The following is a 10,158-nucleotide window of genomic DNA, read 5'->3' on the forward strand; positions in this document are numbered from 1 at the left end:
GTCTTTTTGTTTGACCTTCTAGAAATCCTTGACTGAATGCCTGTGCACGGTGCTGTGTCTGCAAATTAGAGTCGTATTATTTGGGTCACATGTAAGAAAACCTGGCCAGGTATCTTAACAAGGCAGATTAACATTCATCTGACACACACATCCTGGAATAGTGAGTGCCTTTTCCTCACAGAGATGCAGATCTGAATAACAAACACTTCCTCATTTTGTTTGGATTTGCTGTTCACCTGTGCTTTGATTTTATGTTCTGTAAAGATATTCCAGAAACATTTTTCTTTCTAATGACTAGTTAAATATAAAGAAAGACTAAATCTTAAATCATTTCTCTGAACCCCAAGCTATATCTCTGATTATATTACTGGGTTAAATAGCTTTTTTTCGTTTAGAATTTATTTTTTAATTCCCAGTCTTACTAAGTCTTTTGTAGTAATTCTAGAAATAAAGCAGCATGATACTCCTACCCGTTACTAGTTTTCTACATGGCCAAGAAATGTTGAGGATTTAATGCTGGCAGTATCTTTGGAGACCAATTCAGTATAAAATAAAAAGAATCCTGGTTTACAATTGATTTTACACAAGTAACTATTTCCTAAGCACCATTATTGTATACAGTAGGAAATAGGTATAGCTATTTCCTTAGAATAAAGCAATTTGTGAGACCTGTCATAAAAGGCTAAGAGAATGCTGCCTTTGCTTCACATCCCCTTTAACTACCTCTATAAAGTTTAAGGAATTGCAATAAAACTTGGGAAAGTGCTTTGACTGATGAGAACTGTTTGACAGTACTTATGAGATTACTGTGTGCTCAAGGCCACTTGGAATGTTTGCACACAAGAAATTATTTAAAATTATATTTGTTTTCTGGCTTTAAAAAAAAAAAATTTAGCTTAAAAGATCTCTCTCAAGCTGCCTTTTTTTTTTTTTTTAAACAGAAAGATCTTTAAACAGTTCGCTGCCTCCTTGGCATTTCTTCATTCCGCTTTTCATTTCGTGTGAAGTCTCCTGGGCTCTGACCAGTTCAGAACGCAACTTTGTAGTTTTCTGTGGTAAATGACTGACAGTGTTGGAAATTATGCTCTTTGTCTGACAGACAATTGCATTCACACTGCTAAGCAACATTCGGACTGAACTTTTAATTTAACCCTACTGGCTTCTTTTTCTCTTTCTTTCAGCATTGTCTGTATTGTGATTCCTACCATGGCAATGTATCTTCTGTTTCTGAAGCAGCTGCAGTTTTTTCTGTGATTCCAAATGCATCTTTGGTGAACAGTTTGGGGTCTAATGCAGATTTGCTTTGTATATTTGCTGTAGCATAGAATAACCTGAGACATTTATATTAAAGCCAGTTAAAGGGTGGCTCCTGCCAGTCAGTAGGCATAGAGCCTGTAACTTTTTGATAGCTCATAGTGACTGATACGGTGTCAGTCAAATTACTAATAAAAAAGAAGTGCTAACAAGGCTATGAGTTTTGTGAAAACTGTAAACAAAGCAGATGAAGGTTAAATATAGCTGGAGTTTGAATAACTCTCTTATGTTAATCTCCCTATGCCAAAGTTTTGGCATGTTCATGAGAAGGTTTTGATACACTGTAAGTATCTTTCTGGTATTTCACCCAGAAGAGAACTGTGAATGGGTCTCATTAGTTAACATGCTTAAAATTACTTGTGTATTTTGGTGCTGCCAGTCTAAAACCTGCAATATAGTTTTATTGGATTTGTGGAGTGTTGAATTTGTGCAGGTTGTGAGACACTTCCATGAGGCTACCAGCCAGTTCTTCATTGGAAGAGGTGTGCAATAGCTATTGGGGCAGCAGGTTTTACTCTGCTGGTCAATCTGTACCAGGTCAGGGCTAGAATCTATACTGCACCAATTACCTTCGTAGGAAAAGAGAGGACAAAATATGTGTAACCTCCATCTCTACTTCAGACTCAGACTTACTGCCAGGATGCACCACAGAGACATCCCAGCTTGTGAAGAGGTTCTCTAACTCAGATCTAGCCCCAGTCATTTCCAGGCCACTCAGGCCCACAAAATGTTGATGCTTAATAAAATAAAGAACACAGTCCTTGGTCCCATGTGAACAGTATTGGCAATGTATAACCTTTCATAAGTAATAGATTTACTTTAATAACTGGGAAACGTGAAAAGATAGAAACCTTTTAAATTAACAAAGTTATGAAATATTTGTGTATATAAAAAATAGAATGAATTTAGTGTCAAGCACAGACAGCATGCCATGTTTTCATTCCAATAAAGGAATTTATGTCATTCGAAAGAAATTACGCTCTTACCCATAGGTCTCTTTTCTACAGCACTCAATTTTGAGATATCTATGTATTAGAATCTGAAAAACTGTATTATATTTATATCAGTTTAACCTGTGCATATTGCAAGTGCGTGTATAAATGTCTCCTGAATGTTATCCATTACCAGTCATCCCTTGCTTTGAGATGAGAAGTGTGCTAATACTGCTTTGGAAGTTTCAAGTTCAAATACACAGTTCATAGAATGGGATCCCAAGATGCCACAGACACCACTAAAAACCCAACTTGGCTTTGCTTCTCTATCTACTCACCTAAATGCAGCCTGACCACAAATCTCCCATTTACTCATGTTGTATCAAATGCATTTCTAGTGCAAGCTGCAGAATATATGTTTCTCCTGTGTGCCAAAAGATGCATTACTTTGTTTCCATCCATCTAACAGTGAACTAGAGACTTGATCATCCTCCATTATAACATTTTTTTGTAGTTAAAAGATGGCAACACATTCCACTACACTTGTCTGTACTTGCATGGTGTGCAGAATTATTCCATACTGCACTATAATTAAGCAGAAAGCCCAGTTTATCTTCAGGTGCCTTTTAGCTGTAAATGGTAACTCTTCTTGATGCGTTAGGATCTGCCTTCCCAGATTATGCAATCCTGTTGTCTGCTTGAGATTCAAGGCTCTGTGAAGGGTCCAAAGGGCAAGAGACAAAAACTTGAGACTGTAGTTTAGAGCAGCCTCAAGAGCAACATTTCCAAGCAAACAGGAGCAGCTCAAAGCAAACACTGATGTCTGGAACTGGGTGACATTCTATTTATATGCATGCTTGCAATATAATATATGCTTATCATACAATTATATAAATAATTTAAGCTTATAATATAATTACACTGAATAAGTTTAGCATGTATTAATAATCATACGAGCTGTGTTCTGCTAAATCACCATGATATAACTGTCTCTTTATATCTAATCCCGATAAGGACGTGCACAGTTGTCCTGTGCAAACAGAACAGTTTTTTGCCTATATGGATAATTATAGTAATAATCAATAAATGCATTTATTAATCATACAGAGCAGGTGAAGGGTAGTTCCTTTTGTATGCAGCTGCTCTCATGAGCCTTCTGGACACAGAACAAGAGTGGAGGTTGTTAAAGACCTCATGGACTGCTTAAAAGGATATTACCCTTTTTCTGTATACTGCCTACTGTAGAGTTCACACACCTCAGAATGTGCTCTTACTAAATTACTTATTGACTCTGAATAAGTCACGTTGATGCACATGTGAGTCTGAGTCTGATTTTATTTATGGGGTGGTTCTGAAAGAGCAGTATGATTTATGTATCTATGTATCCAAGTCAGTGGAGAAAATCTACAGTTCCACATCCCTTTCTGTAATGATTTAAAATTCACAAGTCAGTGTTTCAAAAAATTTTTTTTGCACTTCTGCATGTACATTTCTTAGCTTCAGCTGACCAAGTAGTAATGTGAAGAATGTCCCTATTCACCCTGTCTTTCAGATCTCCCAAGTAACACGATGTAACACATTTGTTTTCTAAGCATCATCCTACAAAGACTGCAGAAGCTACTGTAGATTTGAGAGGGTTCATGGGAGTGATGACAACATATTTTGGAGTGATCCCTTAGTTTACTATATGGATAGAGCAGATATAAGAGGCAATCTGAATTAAAGAGGATGTTGGGAAAGCATATGAATTTTTAGGAGTGGGATAAGCTCACCCACCTTTTGATTTCATGGCCAGCATTTTCCCCACTATTTAACTTATTCCGTCTCTGGCTTTTCACTTGTCCTTTCATCTTCGAGATGCATGTATTTAATATCTTAGCTCCAGTTGGATTCTGTGGACTTTAAAAGACTGAAGTATTTTTTAAGAGAATGGTAAAGGACAATGACTGGAAGGAGAGAGTATTTCAAATAAGTAAAACTGTGAGGGAAGTAGGGATGACAGAGATGATAAGGAAAATAAGAGAAGTTTTTTAGCATCTCTTTCCCTGCTGCCCATGTTCACACATGAAATTTTGTCACTTCTTTCCAGTTTAGTCTTCCTGAGGTGGAATCTACCTGTTCTGGTTGATATTCAGTCCTGTTCCTTCAGGCCTCTTGGATAGTGTCACAACAGCAGAAGAAATGTCTCACCAGCCTTCAGTTCTCTCCATTCAGCTTGTGGCTGCAATTGGGCCTCATGTAGCTGTGAATCCATAGTTTGTCTGACTATTATGATAATTGCACAGACGCTTTCTTTGCCTTTGCTAATAAACTGGCTTATGTAACCTCTCTGTTGTCCCCAAATCCCATAGCTAGCTGCCTGCAGTTCCAAGGCATTATTTCAAATGGTAGGGTGCAGCATCCCTTGTTGCATAGAATGCAGAGCATGAAGCTTCTGCTGCGTCTTAACTGGTAACTACCTCTTTGTACAAATAGCATGATCCTTTCTGAGTCACGTTCAGCGTGCTCCTTGCTGTGTTTGTGGGAGAGTTTATCAGTGGAAATAGAATCTAGAGCTGCATTTATTTCTCTCAGTTGGCTTCAACACTTGTTGGTTGTGGATTTCTTATTTTCTTCTTGTGAAATAACAAAGATTTTGATTGACATTATTACACTAGGAAGCCTAGGGCTGTGTTTACAGTGAATATGCAAAGCTGTAGACAAAATGTAGAGCATTTTGACTGTTTTTCATGATCTTTATAGTCTCTCATCCTTGAAGGAAAGTAAATAAAAACCAATGAACTTCCTTTGGAAGTCGTTAGGTGCTCAAATTCTATAGTGCTAAGGACTTACAACTGCACAGAGAACATAAAAATGTATACCTACAAACATGTCAAGAACATTTTCTAAAGTAATATTAATGACACTTTTTAATATTAATGAACTGTTGAAGATAATTTTTTTGTCATATAAGCTTATATATTGCTACCATTAAGCTGATCTTAACTGATACTCTCTTAAGAATTACAGTTGCTAATTCTGTATTCATAGGAAGGGAACTTCTTCATTAGCAATTATTTAATGGCTCATTTTAGCTGTGAAAGGACAGTCTCACTACATTTTCTTTTCCTTCCTATTTCTATCTTTTCCGTACCACCAATATGGGAAATCAGCATGTCAAACTTCTGGAGAGCTCTGATTTTTGTCTCCCTCTTAGCCCTCAGTCTGTAAGCCAACCAAATGTGATTCAGAGGTCGTATTGTTAATCTGCTGCTGCAAAGCTAGACTGAAAGGTGCTGCTAAGTTACACATGTCTAAGCAGGGAGGCCTGCAACGTACTGAAATGACGATGATGTCAGAATTGTTGTTAGCACTGATTTCTGCATTTTCTGCAGGAGAAGTTAGTGACAGAAGGACCAGCTGAGAGGCAGTCCATGAGAAGCATTTTATTATACAGAAGTGTCTCTTATGGTAGAAACTAGGTCCTTCTCAAGTAAACAGGGAGATGCACAGCATCTCAAGCACCTAATGGAAAGCACACCAAACTGCTCACTGAGAACTTAGTGCATGGTAGGGTATCTGCTATTTCCCTCTATTGTGGGCCATTTTTTTCCCTGGTGGTGGCAATACAAGACCTGTAATTTTCTGCAGCTTATATAAACAAGTTTGTTTTAAGGGGATGATGTCTGCCGGACATAACCCAGAGGGCAAGCATTCATATTTTTTTCAAGATGGTAGGTGAAAGCATACTTTCCCTTGCTTGGTCTAAGTGGATTTGTTGCCCTTGCCACATGTGCAGTACTAAATAGAAACAGTGTTCACTGAAGAATCACAATGCTTTAAGCTGGTAAACAATTTGACTACTTTTATTTATTTTTTTTTTCCCCTGCTAAATCTGTCTTTTTCATCTAGGTCCCCTGAAAGCAAGAGCAAAAATCTGAAACATTTAGCTGATTGTGATTTTTTTAAAATGCTACCAAGAAAACAGGTTCACTGACACATATGTGCAGTATATACCACTGGTAAACAGAACCAGATCATCCACATTTCAGCTTATTTTTTCCAGCAAGGAGATTTTTGAAGACTTAGCGAGTTGAAAAGAGCAGAGCAGGCAAAGCAAGGGATTGTATTATCCATCCCTTTCACACTAAGCACATGATGTTTTTCTGAGCAGTAAGAAATTTGTTTTCCAAAGACATTGTCAAGTTCACTGAGATTCATTGACTCCTGGTAGCAATGTAAGCTTGAGACAGCAGTGACAGGCTTTATTTCAGGACACTGTGTATCGTGCAAAATGAGCTTCCTTCAACTGGAATGATGTCTGAGTTACGGCACCACCATGAAAATTAACAGACACATAGATCAGCCAAGCAGTAAGTGTGCAGGATTTCTGATCAGGCACAAATAGCTTCTCTCAGCTTTGCTGGTGATACTTTCCAGAGGCAGCTTCTGTTGAGGGGGTATCCTGCAGCTGAGAGCCCCATGTTCCCCCTCCAACCTGTCCTTCCAGGAATTGCAGAGAGAGCAGAATGCTGCGGCAATATTCGGGCACTAATTAATTTTGCCAGCAGGAGCTCGTTTTGGCCTTTGATTTTGAGCTGACAGTTAATAGATAGGGCAGTTTCAGAAAGTGGGTGTGCTTTACAGCACTTGGCAACTGACTCCCTAAATCACGGGTACAGTTTGCAATCTCAGCCATATAAAACATCTCTCTGTTTACTCTCTTTATTGAAGATATGTGTTCACAATGAAGATATAGTTTTTCAATACAATGAATGGTATATTGGCATTGATAAGGTGAACTTTACAGAAAGTATTTGGGTAAATGTTATTATCATTGCATTACAGGCAGAAACTGAGTTTGCATTTGGCTACACAAAATTTATGTCTACAGGGAGGGGCAGCCTGAGGCAGCCCTGCACAGTCTGTGGTGGGTAGAGCCTACAGACTCTGGGGCAGCTGGAGCATGTAGGGATCCATGGCTGTGTCTCTACTGCAGAAGAGACTATGGACAGGGAATGAACTCCTGGGGCTGCTAATGCTTGTTTTGCAGTCTGGCACTGTTTTGTGTTGTCAGGACCAGTTTTGTTTTCCCCTCTCTCTAATGATATCCTGAGATGCTTTGCACTTTCAAGGCTTCTGTTAAACCACAGATAATGCAACCTATAGCCTGCATTTTGTGCTGATAAAATGTTGTTTTGATGAGTTGTGACACTGCCATAGCATTATTTAAAATGCTCTGAACTGAGAATAATACACAGTGAAATAGCATTTATGCAATCAGACCATGAGGCAACCACAGGGGACCAAAGGAAAACCCTCGGCTGAACATTATGCAGAGTGGTGAGGCAATGCCACACAGCTTGATCTTTATTTAGCAGCGTGGGTAAAGTCCCAATCCTTAGCTTGGCATATCTGAGCTGATGTAAATTGCTGTCTGCTACTAAGTGTGATACCTGTGGTCATTTTCTAGCAGTCATCTCATGAACTGATGTGGGACCAAGACTGGAATTGAAGACCTCTAGACTTCCAATTCTTGTGCTCCTCCTCTCCAGAAAATGCTGCATTGAAATACAATACAAGAGAAAAAAGCACCTAAAGAAAGTAAAATTACGGTTCCTGATGACATACTGTTTCTGTCATCTCATCAGTTAAATGGAGAATTGCAGTAGAACAGGAATTATTCTGTCCTCTGGAGCCCCTGGGAGCTCTGACTTTATTTACAGTAGAAGTTGGACTGAATTCTGAAGTAATAAGAAATTTAAGTCAAATGCATTACTAAAATTATGTGCTACGGATGCATGAGGGATTAAAGAGTTTAAAAATAATGATTTACTCAAGTCAGCCTTGAGGATCAAAGCTTTGGCTTCAATGCTGTCTCAAGGTGGACTTTAGTACCTCATGGGACACTTTCATGGCTCAGTGCAACACAGATAATTTGGCATTCAAAGCTGTCAACAGCATGGATTAATAAAGCATTTACAGTATCTTTTAAGTTATTATTGCAAACCAAGTCTCATGCTCTTCCTGAGTGCTGCTGTAAGTGTTTGTTTCTGAAATGCACAATTTCTGTTTGTTTGGTTTTGTTTTTTTTTTTTAGGAAAATATCCTTGAAACTGGGAGTAGGCGATTAAAACCAGCAGGAAATGTATAAGAGAATTCTTGGTGGTCTAATAAGGGATTTAGAGACTCCAGCAGGGGAGAAGTGTTTTATAAATTTAATATGAGGGTAAATAGTATTATCTCTGTTTTGCAAATGGAAGAACTTATTCAAGATATTATTCACAGCCCTTGAGCTTTTGTGTTTCTTTTCTTAGCTAACTACATCATGCTCCTGTCTCCAGCAGAAGGCCAGGAAGATGCATAGAAATGGAACTTCTTAGCTGGGATTATCTCATAAGACAACCTTAAATTTTGGCAGCAAGTCAAAGGTTTACAGCACATCAGCAAATGGAACATGAGGACAGTTCGTGGTGCTGCTATCAACTCTCTATCAACTTCCAACAAGCAGAGGTTAATTATCTCGTTGTTACTTTTGGGGTCTTTGTAGCAAACGAGGCACTCAGACAGAGCTATGGAAGAGCACTGTAATGCTTGGATAGTTTTGGCACAAGGCAGTTGCTCTGCAGAGCTTCGTGGCCCTCTCACGGCAAGCTCCTGGCCTGCTCTCAGCTTGAGTGGAAAGGATCTGATGGTCAGTGTGCCTGTTTCCTCTCACTGAACCTTTTCCAAAGTGGGAAATATCTTGTTTGCTTCCATGCCATGTGCTTGCTGGAGCAGAGTTCCAATCCTCTCAAATGAGCCTCTGAGGAAATTGATACACTGCACGTTGAATACTTGTACTTTGCACAGGTTTGGTGCCTTAAGATGAAGGTTCTATTGACAGACCAATGGAGTAATTGAGAAGGGTTGTATGGATAAAATTAACTGCTAACTTCTAATGTAAATATGACCATTTAGACAAATTGAGAAAAAGGGCAAAGTGACTACCTAATTATTATGAAAAATGGTATTCATGTTTTGTACAATTATGACTATATTAAGCCTATTTCAGGCAACTAATATGCTGATCTGATTCAGAAGAGATTAATTGGTGATATGAACACTTAAGCTATATAATTTACTCTGATTGAAGAGGCAATACTAAAATGTGGCATTAGCAGATGTTGGATGAATTTTTGCTCTGAATCCATTCACTGAAAATGCTAGGTAAATCTCCCCTTATTTATTCTAAGCTATTAAATACTCTAATTCCCGGATTTGACTGTGTCTCTGTTTTGTTTCTTTGAATTATTCGTCAAGAGCCGTTGCTGTAGCAATAGCCAGTTCTGTGATGAAATGAAGCACATTCCAGGTTCAGCTGTTAAGGTCTGTATGGGGCCCCTTTGGCAGGATCCAGCAGGGTGCTTATTAAAAAACACCTGACCCTTTCTGTTTAATATTCAGCACCATATTTTTGTTCTCCACAAACTCACTGGTCATCACAGGGCAAGTCTCTGGGCTCTCCACTAGTTGCTGTGAATTATTCACTGCCACTCTTCTCACTCCAGAACAGAGAAAGTGTGTTTTGTGTATCATGCTGGCACCAGAAATTCCCTAAATCCGTATTTTCTGACAGAGAAGGGAAGCAGCAAGTCATCTCCTTAATTCCATTGACAATGAAATAGTTAAATACATTAATTCACTCAAGCTCATAGGTTCTGATCCAGAACGAGAATTTCATCTGCAGTGTGTGGATGCCCCTGAAAATTGAAGTAAGGGAGGAGATGGACAAATTACTGAACTGCAGTATCTCAAACACACATCATACAGCCTGATTATGATTAGAGTTCAATTGGAGGCCAACTATATATATAGTAGGGTGTAGTTCAGTTTCATTTGCCATAAGCACAGAAATCGCACCTGGATGCCAGTACACATGCTATGCAAATTT

General features: G+C 38.7%; 1 long non-coding RNA gene across 1 annotated transcript in view; it reads left to right on the forward strand.

Annotated features, from left to right (window-relative positions):
- The window catches only part of LOC108446197, a 67,754-nt gene extending 58,270 nt beyond the window's left edge, over positions 1-9,484 (forward strand). Inside the window, exon 4 of the long non-coding RNA XR_001861318.1 lies at positions 8,543-9,484. This is a non-coding gene — a long non-coding RNA (uncharacterized LOC108446197). The remainder of the gene's footprint in view (positions 1-8,542) is intronic.
- Positions 9,485-10,158: the final 674 nt, after the last annotated feature.

This window comes from Corvus brachyrhynchos, unplaced genomic scaffold (assembly GCF_000691975.1).
Source record: "Corvus brachyrhynchos isolate BGI_N302 unplaced genomic scaffold, ASM69197v1 scaffold53, whole genome shotgun sequence".
In the NCBI taxonomy this organism is placed as follows: Eukaryota; Metazoa; Chordata; class Aves; order Passeriformes; family Corvidae; genus Corvus; species Corvus brachyrhynchos.